This window comes from Ambystoma mexicanum, chromosome 12 (assembly GCF_040938575.1).
Source record: "Ambystoma mexicanum isolate Mex_15411 chromosome 12, UKY_AmexF1_1, whole genome shotgun sequence".
NCBI classification, from domain to species: domain Eukaryota; kingdom Metazoa; phylum Chordata; class Amphibia; order Caudata; family Ambystomatidae; genus Ambystoma; species Ambystoma mexicanum.
The window spans coordinates 666,526,598-666,538,902 of record NC_090936.1 but is presented as its reverse complement, the minus strand read 5'-3'; the positions used below and the strand labels follow the sequence as shown (position 1 = coordinate 666,538,902).

General features: G+C 45.7%; 1 protein-coding gene across 3 annotated transcripts in view; it reads left to right on the top strand.

Annotated features, from left to right (window-relative positions):
* The window catches only part of LAMB4 (laminin subunit beta 4), a 933,969-nt gene that overhangs the window by 401,001 nt on the left and 520,663 nt on the right, over nucleotides 1–12,305 (top strand). The gene's annotated exons all lie outside the window — the stretch shown is intronic.

The following is a 12,305-nucleotide window of genomic DNA, read 5'->3' as shown; positions in this document are numbered from 1 at the left end:
TAGACTACCTGCATTCTACAATCACCCAAGCCTTTAAGGAAGCTGTTTCTCACCTTCAAAGGGCTAAAGAACAATACAAGAAAGGAGCAGATCAACATCGGAAGGAAGCCCCTCACTATCAAGTAGGGGATCAAGTCTGGTTATCCACCAAATATTTATCTCTAAAAGGGCCACGCACATTCAACCCAAAATACCTTGGTCCCTATTCCATCACTACCATAGTAAATCCAGTAGCGGTCAAGTTGGACTTGCCCTCGCACATGAAGATACATCCGGTCTTCCACGTCTCTCTATTAAAACCCGTGCAACCTCAAACCCGACTAACCAAATCTCCAAAACCTATCCTAGTTGATGGAGAACTCGAGTTTGAAGTCAAAAGCATTCTGGACTCCAAGATCTCCAAATCTAAACTATTCTACCTAATTGACTGGAAAGGCTACGGCCCCCAAGAGAGATCCTGGGAACCTGCTGAATATGTCCACGCTCCTCGCCTAATCAAAAGATTTCACCGAACATTTCCTGACAAGCCAAAACCCCCGGAGAAGCCCGGTTTGGGAGGGGCCTTGAGGGGGGGTACTGTCATGATCTCTGCTTCCAAAAGGTCAGGGTTTTCCCAACTCCCTTGGAAGCAGATCCATAACCCAGGTTCCGAGTGCCAACCAGTCCCAATTGGGACCTTTTGGACCCAGTCCTGGCGCCAGTGGCACCAGGCTCATAAATATGCCCAGTCCCAGCGCTGGAAGCGCCGGGCTCATAATGCTTGGGTGGACTTACCTGCAGCAGACCATGCTGCTTACTTGCCTGCCAGTTGAGCCTCTGATCCTCTTCTGTTTGGAACTACTTTTCCTGTTGGGTGGGGCTGGAGCCACTCCCTAGATTCAGAACACTGGAACTCTTCTGGAAGGCAGGAACTCTTTTCTTACCAGGAACTCTTTTCTTACCTAGGCGTGGCTGTGGAAGGAGACATCTAAGCACTACAGGAGGCTATTTAAACCACACCCGGTGGATGAATCTTGCTTTGCGTTATTCTGCACCCTCTGCAGCAGAACGCTCATCGTGTCTTCTGCATCCGGTCCTGGGCCTAAGGAAAAAGGCTTACCATCCTGAATCCAGTCTTCAGCAACACCTATAAAGACAAGAAAGAACAGGTTAGCATTCCGGCATCTGAAAGGCAAAGGCTTACCTACTCTTCGTGCGCTCCGGAGGTCTTCACACTGCATTCCGGCATCTGAAAGACAAAAGCTTACCAACTCTTCGCACGCTCCGGAGGCCGTCGGCGCTGCATCCCGCATCTGAAAGACAAAACAAGGTGCGTTTAAAGACATTGGGGAACTTTAATACTCACGTGCCAATACTCCTTTCCACATCTAACCCAGTGGGTATTCCGGCACCCTGCAGCCGCTCCGAACTTGTACCTGCAAAATAAAAAGACAGTTAGAGCGCATCGTGAAGCTGGCAACAAGCGCTTACTTACGTGCTTCCAGGCGCTTCTATTCCTCACACGGGCTCCATCTTCAACTCACTTCAGCCCGTCATCCGCCATCGCCGGAATCCTGCAAAACAAGAGACATCATTATTAAAGACTTTAAAGACATTTGAGTTACTCGAAACTTACCGTTCGTGCAGTAAACGACGGACAGCAGTCCTCTGAAGTCAAGAGGCCTGCGCTACCTACCCAGTGAAGAAACTGGTTACAGCACCCTGCCCCGAGGCAGATGGAGAGCTTGGCATTCACTTATCTAAGGTGAGAGCGTTAACCTTTGGGGGTCTACAGGAGAGGAGAAGAGGAAAGAGATAGGGACACCCCAATAACCCCAGTTCATTAACCCCATATTTTCTATCTGCAGACATCTTTCTCTACACGTCAGGCATACAGTGCACAGAGGTCCAGCCCAAAGAGCCAACCGGGTGCTGCACATCACCTTTGAAGATACGGTAGTCGCCCAGTCAAGACCGGCGCCTCTGCGAGAATCAGGTGAGCGTTACAGTCATCAATACATAGTGTTATCTATTCCTTTCATGGCTGCTTTGCCCATGCCTAAATGCACAGGCTGGCCTCTCTCAAAGAACCTCATTCGCTGTGCAATGACCCACAAAATGTCGGTTTTCTTATCACTGTGCAGAGGGATTCTCCCCTCCCCAGAGCAAGGAGTGGAGAATCTAAGGAGACCCTAACAGGGACCACACCCAGTCAGAGACTCTGTTTGTACCACCATGTTTTGCTATCCAAATGTGCACGGACACTTCATCACCAGTACATGTGTAGAGCAAAGAAAAATAATTTGAACGCAGGTAGGCAAAGCAATAACTCACAGCCAAATATGTAGTTAGTGAAATAATGAGCACTTATACGGATATTTATTTATAGCTTGGAAGCAACAAGTGATAACACAGAAATAAATCACAGAAAAGACAGAGAATTCAGAAGAAAATACATCACCGGGGTGTAACTGAATCCCTCATCTCGCCAGAAGCGGCTGGAAGACCCCGGTAACAGCCATGCAGAGAGCACAACAGCCCACAGGAAGGTTGGAACAAGGCGTCCCCCCTCCGACTAAAGTCTTTTGTGGTTTCCCCTGACCTTCCCGATAGCTCCGCATATATGTGCCCTCCTCAAAAGGGGTGGCAATTTCTCGAACCTTCTGACATTAGCATTTGCGCATTGCTGAGTGACTGTTGATTGCCGGCCGGGTCAACCGACAGTAACCCCAAGGAGCAAAACTTCCCTTTTCTTCTAAAACACCACAGAACAAAATTCCATAACTCATAGCAAGACATAACAAAACCAGCTTTCCCAGCAGACTGTCCTTGACTGGCTGCATACCAGGTTTAGAAAGCATGTTTTTCAGCAAAGCAAATTCAGCTTTCAGCAAAGTCAGTACAGCTTTTCACTGAGGCATGGAATAAATATCCATTATGGCTCTGAGTGCCCCCAGAATGCACTGGTCACCCGCGCCATGTTTTAGCTCAAGCATAGCAATTCCACCCTTGGATATTTATCTTCCATAGCCCAGTGGCAGAGGAGCCGGTCTCTGGAACTGACGAAACATTAGAACCAAGTTAGGAATACATTGAATACAACAACAACCAAGTATTATAATAGCTAAAATAATGCAAATGCAGGCCAAGTCGTAATGCAGTGTACCCCCAATGTCAGGAATCCATGAAAATAACCAATCCCACCAATTCCCAGCATAACTTTGAGATACTTGGGAAATGAGGTCCCTCAAACCTCTAATATGACTTTCAATGGATCGTGAATGGTCACTTAGATTAAAACAACACATACCTTCCACTGCGTTACAGCCCAAATTATGTTTCAGCAAGAGATAATCAACGGCAGCCCTGTTTTGCAATGTTGATTTTCTAATAACTTTGCTATCAAGGAGCAACTCTTCTAGTGCTTGAGAAGTATGATTCAGACCTTTTACCACTAAACATGCTAGTTTAATCAAAGATTTGTAACCCCCAGCAGCTAAACCCCAGACTCCCACTAATGAAAGGGCTAACGCCAGAACTTCAGTCTCTGATAGCAAATGCACATGTGAATCACAATCTGGGGATGGACCCACAGACTCGAAAGTTGACCTTTTGCTTTGAGATATTGCTGGGTGTAAAGGGAACATCATTAGTCCTTATCGAGTTAAGGCACATGGACCTCCGGAAATGTTAGCTGGAATGTAAGTGTATGTGATGTTGCCACAGGAAAAGAGCCATCCTGTTGGAAGTTTCACATGATTCAGATGACTGGCAGCTATCACTGTATGATTACAAGACATAGTATTATTCACACTGGTACATGTGCTTTTAACTCGTGAACAAAATCTTCTCTCGAACATCGTTTGATTTTTCTGTTTAGTTAAATTGAGCTGTTGGCATTTGCCAATTTCTTTAACATTGCAGGTCATAAAGTAACACTCATTGCCTTGAGTTACATTGTAGGTTATAATACGTGTCAAGTTTCTCCATTTGCGATCCTGGCAAAACCTGCAGTACTCATAGACAGAAAAGGATTGTCTGATATCGGAATCTTGAACCAAAGAATCATTGTGTATGATGCTGGAAATGTGCTTTAGAACCGGAACTGGCGTCGCACCACTACTAAGCATGTAGTTAACAAAGCTTCTGCATGTTACACATCAGTAAGGCAAAAGTGCGTAATGTTGAGTACTTGCTTTGCCAAGTACGTCCACATATTCTCAGTTTGTTCAATTATCTGGGAATATTTTCGTCGTCCTAAAGATATCTTTTGTATAGCTGGCATCAATGTTGTTTTCGCTTGCACCTGACGTGTTCGCCACATTACACAAATCCATGTTTTCGGTCTGGCTGGCTTTTCGGCATCGATAACGGGCTGCTTTCGGATGTCATTGCTCATCATCATCGGTTTCCCATGGATCGCTGGCACAGATGTGACATTTTTCATTGGTAGCAGCATGCCCTTTGACTCTTCCAAATGGAGTCCATTTAGTCCCACAATTACACCAGCCAGACACAGAATCTACAAGGCAAAACCAGAAAAGAGATATCGGTGTCGGAAATCACTCTCTTAGGTAACATTTGTCTGCGGGCACATACTGCCATTTTTCTTTACCAGGTTTCATTACTAGGACTACCTGGTCTTTTCCTGATGCAATAACATCTGCGGGTACTGGCGGGCCACTTGGTCTTTTGACCCACACCTTTGCACCCGGTATCATACTGTCTGAAGAGCCAAAACCACGATCCCCACGGGAAGTTAACACTGTGGGAGGCTCCCCCTTTTTAATCATGGACAACTTAGCAGGGATGATAATTAACTGGGCTACTCTATCGCCCATATGAATCGGTAACACTTGGTTCCCACTATTCTTCAAGATGACTTTGATCACGCCTTGGTAATCGACGTCAATGACCCCTCCTAACACTTGGACTCCCTTCAATGCTAATCCAGATCTAGGGGCAATCCATCCCATATGCTCTGGGGGAATTTGTATTCCAATCCATGTTTCAATCACAACAATCCCTCTCGGGTCTAATCTGATTTCTTCATGAGAATGCAAGTCTACCCCTGCTGACTCAGGAGTCGCCCGATAGGGAGCTAAAGAACCTGGGGTAATTTCCCAATACAATAGAGTTTCTCTGACTGAGTTGGGTTGAATCTGTAAAGTAGGAGTCATTAGCCGCATCAAAGGAGTTTCATGATTATTCACAGGCCTATTGTTTAACACTTGCACTGCATCAAACACACGATCACGCCAGCCTGTTAAACTGCCATCTCCAGATTTGCGCAGCTGCTCTTTCAACAAACCATTCATCCGTTCAATTAATCCTGAAGCTACAGGGTAATAGGGCACTTGATAGAGCCATTCAATACTCTTTTCCTGACAGTACTCTTGAATTAATTTGTCTTTGAAGTGTGACCCATTGTCATTTTGAATCTGCAAATGCACCCCATAATGCAACGTGATCTGATCCAACAACTTAATGGTGTTCAGTTGTGTGGCACGCATGCACAATAAAACCATCATGTATCCCGATTATGTATCCACAATAGTGCATGCATACTGACAACCTCTATTGATTGGCAGGGGTCCGATATAATCAATCTGCCAAATTTGACCTGGTAATTCTCCTCTTCGCAACGTACCCTGGACAATCTGAGGGAAAGGCCTGTGCAGTTGGTGTTGGCACACTGGACATTGCAAAATGATTGTTTTCACTACCTCTAAAGGAATACTGATTCCTCAAGCTTGTGCCCACCTGGTAGTAGCCTGTTCTCCAAGGTGCCCACATTTCCGGTGAGCCCACTTGGCCAAACCCTCCAAATCGTCTTCCTCAGCCTCCGCATCCACAGATGAAATCTTGGTGTGTTCATCTGCAACAGAATTAAACCAACGCTCTAATGAATCTGCGGCACAATGCGCATCTACATGATACATAGTGACTTCACTTTGTGATAACATCTCAGCAATATTTTGCCACAGTTCTTTTCCCCACAACTCTTTTGAATGAATCATCCACCCATTCTTTTGCCAGGTTGGCAGCCACACCGCCAATCCATTCGCCACTGACCATGAATCTGTGTACAAATGACATCGACCAGGGGTCCCTTGTTTCAATGCTTGGTAAACTGCGTAAAGTTATGCAAACTGACTGCTCTTCCCTTTCCCTGATGTGGTCAAAATCTTTTTTGTCTTGGGATTGTAAGACACAGCTTTCCAGTATCGCTCGGTTCCCACATATCGGGCAGAGCCATCTGTAAACCAGGCATGTTCTGTCTGCTCTACGGTCAGATCACCATAAGGTACTCCCCATTTCACGGGAGACTTGCGTTTTTCAGACACTTCCGGCGGTATGTAATCTGAGGGTGGTATGTTGGCCACTTGCTCATGTAATTTGGCAATCCCACCCTTCCCTGATTTAGCTCTGTCTTGAATGTACCATTTCCATTTGATTATGCTGGCTTCTTGAGCGTGTCCTATTCTGTGTGTTTTAGGCGAGCTCAGCACCCATTGCATAATCGGGATTTCAGGCCTCATCAGCACATCATGCCCCACCGTCATTTGCTCAGTATCGACCAGGGCCCAATAACATGCCAGCAACTGCTTCTCAAACGGAGTGTAGGAGTTACCAGCATCGAGTAATTTACGGCTCCAAAACCCCAATGGCACACGTTTCCTGTCTTGTTTCTGCCACACACTTCAGTTAGCATAATTGTCTTGCACAGACACATTCAACTCCACTTCGCCTTCCTTCAATGGTCATAGATCAAGTACCTGCTGCACGGTATCTTTTGCCAAATCAAATGCTTTTTGCTGCTCTTCCCCCCACTGAAACTCATATTTCTTTCGTGTTACTTTGTAGAGGGGGGCCAGTATCTGCCCTAAATGGGGAATGTGCTGCCTCCAAAACCCAAACAGCCCTATGAACTGCTGAGCTTGCTTTTTGTTCATTGGAGTGGTAAACTCAAGAATCTTTTGTTGGGCCTTTTTGCGATGCCCGTTATGCCCATTATGCCACTGAATCCCTAGGAATATCACTGTCTCAGCTGGCCCTTGAATTTTGTTCGGGTTAATATCCCTCCCTTCCTTCTTCAATCCTTCCATAATGACTTCTAACTGGTTTTGCACACTTTGCTCATCCTTACCCTGAATCAAAATATCATCAATGTAGTGAGAGATTTGTATGTCAGGTTTACACGGTATCTTGTCTAAGTGCTCTGCCACCACCCGGTGACAGATAGTCAGGCTATGTATGTACCCCATAGGTAGCCCCGTGAAGGTGTACCGACGCCCGCTCCATGAAAATGCAAACTGCTCTTGGCACTCTTCAGCAATTGGTACAGAGAAAAAGGCATTGGCTAGATCTATCACTGCATACCAAGTCCCCTCAAACTTTTGGACATTCTCAATCAAGGTAATTGCATCTGGGACTGCGGGCACCAACGGAGGAGTGTGTTTATTTAATTTGCGGTAATCCAACGTCATCCTCCAAGACCCGTCCCTTTTTTTGACAAGCCAGAGTGGGTTGTTCCACGCGGTAGTAATAGGGCGTAACACACCCGCCTCTACGTACTCTTTGATGGTGTCTGAAATTTCCTTGTGCCCCCCGGAATGCGGTATTGCTTCATTGCTACCCGCTTGGTCGCCAGAGGCACCTGCACTGGGGCATCTTCAATTGGCCTACGGTAATGGGTGTGCAGGTCAATGCACTCACCCCAAACTGATACGTTTTACCTCCTAATCCCAAAGTCTTCTTCTAGAATGTCAAAATCAATTATGTACTCGGGTATCGGGGCTATCAACACTTGGTATATTCTTCCTAGTCAAATTGCCTATTTTCATATCCACTTCTGTTTGTATGGCGGGGGTCTCCTTCCCCCCTAGCCCAGTAATGGTAAAGCGTCTACCTTTGAATCATGTTGGATTTCCATGAATCAGAGAGGCCTCCGCCCCGGTGTCTATCAATGCTCGCACCCCTTGTGTATTTCCCGCCCCCCAAAAATCTTAATATTAGCATGGGGCCGCCTATCAACTTTTATGTGAGCGGATGCCACCGGGGCTCGGCCATAATCCTAGTCAGATTTTGAATGAGTGTAACCTGACTCTGCCTCTAACATTGCACTCACCACCTTTCTCAAATCAGCATATGTTGGCTGGTATGGGGTAGGTGTCCCCATAGACCCTTCTTCTTGTTCTTCCTCAGGAGGAGCGAAAGGTGAGGTGTCCCCCTGTGGCTTAGTCACTACCTGTTTCTTAACCTGTTTATAGAGCTCTTTGGCTGCAATCCCTCTCTTTTTGTATAGTTCATACATTACTCTAGTTTCAATGCCATCAATTTCTTCTCGTGGCACACCATCTTTTAACAAAGCCAAAAACATGTCCTTTCTGGACACTCGGGAGTCTCTACTATCTTGCCTTCTGCCTTCAGTTCTCCTCTCACTACGCCCCTCTCTCTCTCGGGGCTTTTCATCACTCTTATCCCACTCCCCTAAGTCTGCCAATTGCCGGATGGCATCCACTACTTCATCAGTGGGTTTGCCCGTCATACCTACGAGCAAAGTCATAATGACACTTTTGTATGCAGGCGGTGCAGTTCTGATCACCATATATACTGGTAGAAACTGAGAGTGGCACGGGCCCCATGTTTCCTGGAGCATCTACATGAACTGCCTCTTTCATAGCATGCTCTCTGACCTTTTGAATCGCCTCTTTCAAAGTATACCACTTTGTTTCCTCGCTAGTCCAATCTGTGGTAATGGGATACTTACGGTTACATGCCTGGGCTGCTAGGTGCAACAAAGACACCTGTGAATCTTGCCCATTATCATCAGGGGGCGGCCCTGCCCTTAAGACCTCCTGTACATTGATGTCAGTTGACAAAGGTAGAAAACGCGGTGAGTCCATGGAATCTACCAACAACCCCCCGGCGCCCTCATCTAGCAATCTCACCATCCATGTCAATTAAGGTTCCCCTGATTTTTGCCTCAAACGAGTAATGATTTCCCCAACCTCCTGCTGGGTGTAATCCACCAGTGTGGTTAAATCCACAACCCCGCCCGCAGGATTCTGTGAGTGGGGTCCGGCTCGCCGTCTTCTAACTGGCTTAGCTACCACTGTCTTCTGATTAAATTCCGCTTTGGGATCTGACTCATTTGCCGAGCTGCTCTCTGGGCTTGTTGAGTCAAAAATGTCTCCATCCCACTTATCAGGGTCCCAATCCACACCTGCGGTAGCGATTACAGCTGCCACTTTTCTTTGATTGACCCCTCCCCGTCTTTCCTATACTTATACCGGGCTACTCTGACTGCTGCCCTCCCTGCCACAGCCTGATATTATCAGCTTTATCTTTACAAAGTTTCATCTGGATCTGCTGCATCAATGCAATTTGCTTTTCTGCAGCCAACTCTTTTTCTAATCTTGAAATATTCTCGTTCATTACCTCATTTTTCTAATGCATTTTCCTATAGGCATGCAGCAGGACCCAACCCCGCCTGCCGAGTGTGGCACATTCCTTCCCTCTGTTGTAAACAAAACATTACTTCTGACGGAGCAGCATCCCCCAAGCCATCATCTCACATTTCACACAGTCCCGCTCCGTACGCCCACACCTGGGCTAATTTATCATATGGGCCTTTAGTCTAACCTGGAATGGTAACATCTGGACATTCACCGCCAGCGGGAAGGCCCTTTTTCCTGAACAAACTATTCATCATTACAGTAATTGGCAAAACCTCTTTTTCCTTTCTCCTTTCAACACTGCAGTTACTCGCGCAGGCACGCACACACACAAAACAACCAAAAAAAACAGATTAAGACAGCCCAACACTCACTGCCAACTGAAAACAATATTTTGCCTGCAATGAAATCAAAGACTATCTGTTTAAACAGATTCTTTGATATTTGGAAACAATTCATCACAAATATCCTGCTTCCAGTGCCAAAATGTTTTGCTCTCCAAATGTGCACGGACACTTCATCACCAGTACATGTGTAGAGCAAAGAAAAATAATTTGAACGCAGGTAGAAGAAGCAATAACTCACAGCCAAATACGCAGTTAGTGAAATAGTGAGCACTTATACAGCTATTTATTTATAGCTTGGAAGCAACAAGTGATAACACAGAAATAAATCACAGAAAAGACAGAGAATTTGGAAGAAAATACATCACTGTGGGCATAACTGAATCCCTCATCTCGCCAGAAGCGGCTGGAAGACCCCGGTAACAGCCAGGCAGAGAGCACAACAGCCCACAGGAAGGTCGGAACAAGGCATCCCCCCTCCGACTGAGGTCTTTTGTGGTTTCCCCTGACCTTCCCGATAGCTCTGCATATATGTGCCCTCCTCAAAAGGGGTGGCAATTTTTCAAACCTTCTGACATTAGCATTTGCGCATTGCTGAGTGACTGTTGATTGCCAGCCGGGTCAACCGACAGTAACCCCAAGGAGCAAAGCTTCCCTATTCTTATAAAACACCACTGAACACAATTCCATAACTCATAGCAAGACATAACAAAACTAGCTTTCCCAGCAGAATGTCCTTGACTGGATGCATACCAGGTTTAGAAAGCATATTTTCCAGCAAAGCAAATTCAGCTTTCAGCAAAGTAAGTACAGCTTTTCACTGAGGCATGGAATAAATATCCATTATGGCTCTGAGTGCCCCCAGAATGCACTGCGCACCAGTGCCATGTTTTAGCTCAAGCATAACACACCACTCACCGGAAAGAGGTCTACACCCGTCTCAGCCCTCTCCCCTTCTCCTTACAAAAGAGCCCAATTTTCCTAACCAGTCATCGTCATTGAGTGCAGTCAACTGTCAGTCACCAAGCTGCTCCCCAGAAGCCTCCCAAACGACACCATACTGACTTCTACAGTCAAGCAATGTCATGACCTCACACCAGGAACGATAAAGCTGAGAAGTTAACCCCATGCAAACCCAGGCAGGGTTGTGTGTCTATTTCTTTGCTAGCAAAATAGAAAACTTCATTCTGGCCCTAACAATTGATATGAGGGTTACATAAGCAAATGACATAGCAAAGTAATGTAGTGTGGAATGGTGAGAGAGGGACCTGTGTAAGCATTCCCTATGCATCATTCAATGCCTGGAGTTGGATGTTGGTGCACAGTCAGGTGGGTGTTCCCCTTTGTATCTTTAAACTGTGACCTTCCATCTAGGAATCATAAACTAATAGTGAACATATACTTGAATATCCTGTGTGCTCATCCAGTAATCTACTGTGATTTTTCAGTCATTCGATACTTTAGACAGTACTAACATGAAAGACCCTTGTAATGAACCAAGAACCTGGTGCAGAAACTGCAGTTTTGAAGAAGTGCACCACTTTTGCCCTGGGGTCATACAGGGAAGTCCCTTCTGTAATAAGTTTGCTTCTGCAGCAGTGGAAATCCTGCCATTGGGCATTGAAAAGGGGGTGGTGCCTCATTTTCACAAATGTATTTTATAAGCAATTAAGGGAAAAGGATGTGCACCACCGAAGGATGAATAATTACAATGGTATGGACTTCAATAACCATCCAACACTATGGGGGCAGCCCCGTCTATATTTTGCACCCCATTGCACCTCTCACAAAGGCTTGTCAGAGGAGGCTAGCAGGGGTGTCACTAGCCTTTTGGCCCCTTATGGGAGGATCTTACGTTTTCCTCTGAAAAGGCCGGCAGGGCAGAGCCACCGCAGCTGGGGCAGTGGTTCCTGTATTTTCGTTCGCAGAACTCAGCCCAAGGCTCTGCAGGAGACCACCCATTTCCCTCGATGAAGGGTGCAGTGCCTAACATCATTCCCATCAAGGGAGGGCTTGGGAACCCATAGAAACGGATCACTCCCAACAAGGATGCCCTTGGAAACCCAGGGAAACGCTGGGAGGCTCCCAGCATATCGTCGCAGATTCACAGATGAGTCTTACATTCTCTCAGGGATAAGGTGTGCGTTAGCTTTTGCTCTTTTATGGGAAGTGCATTATGTAAATGTATATAAAATTGGAGTAAAAAATACAATTTGAGAAAAAAAAATGTAAAATTGGATTTTTGTTTTTTAAAGGAATGTTGTCTAATGTTGTATTTGTGAAAGTTTCTAATTTGTTTTTTTGCATTTGGGAATCAAAACACAAAAAACAAATAAATAAAAAAATAAGCTTTTGCTCTTGTATGGGAAGTGCATTATGTGATGGGGAACCATGCAGGATTTTGCACCAGACAAAGGTATGGTATGTAAGTAGTGCACAAAGGCACAGAGCATCTTCTGTTTATTACTAACCATCATGATGAATAAGAAAAAATATTATTTGTCTTTCTTGATATAGAATA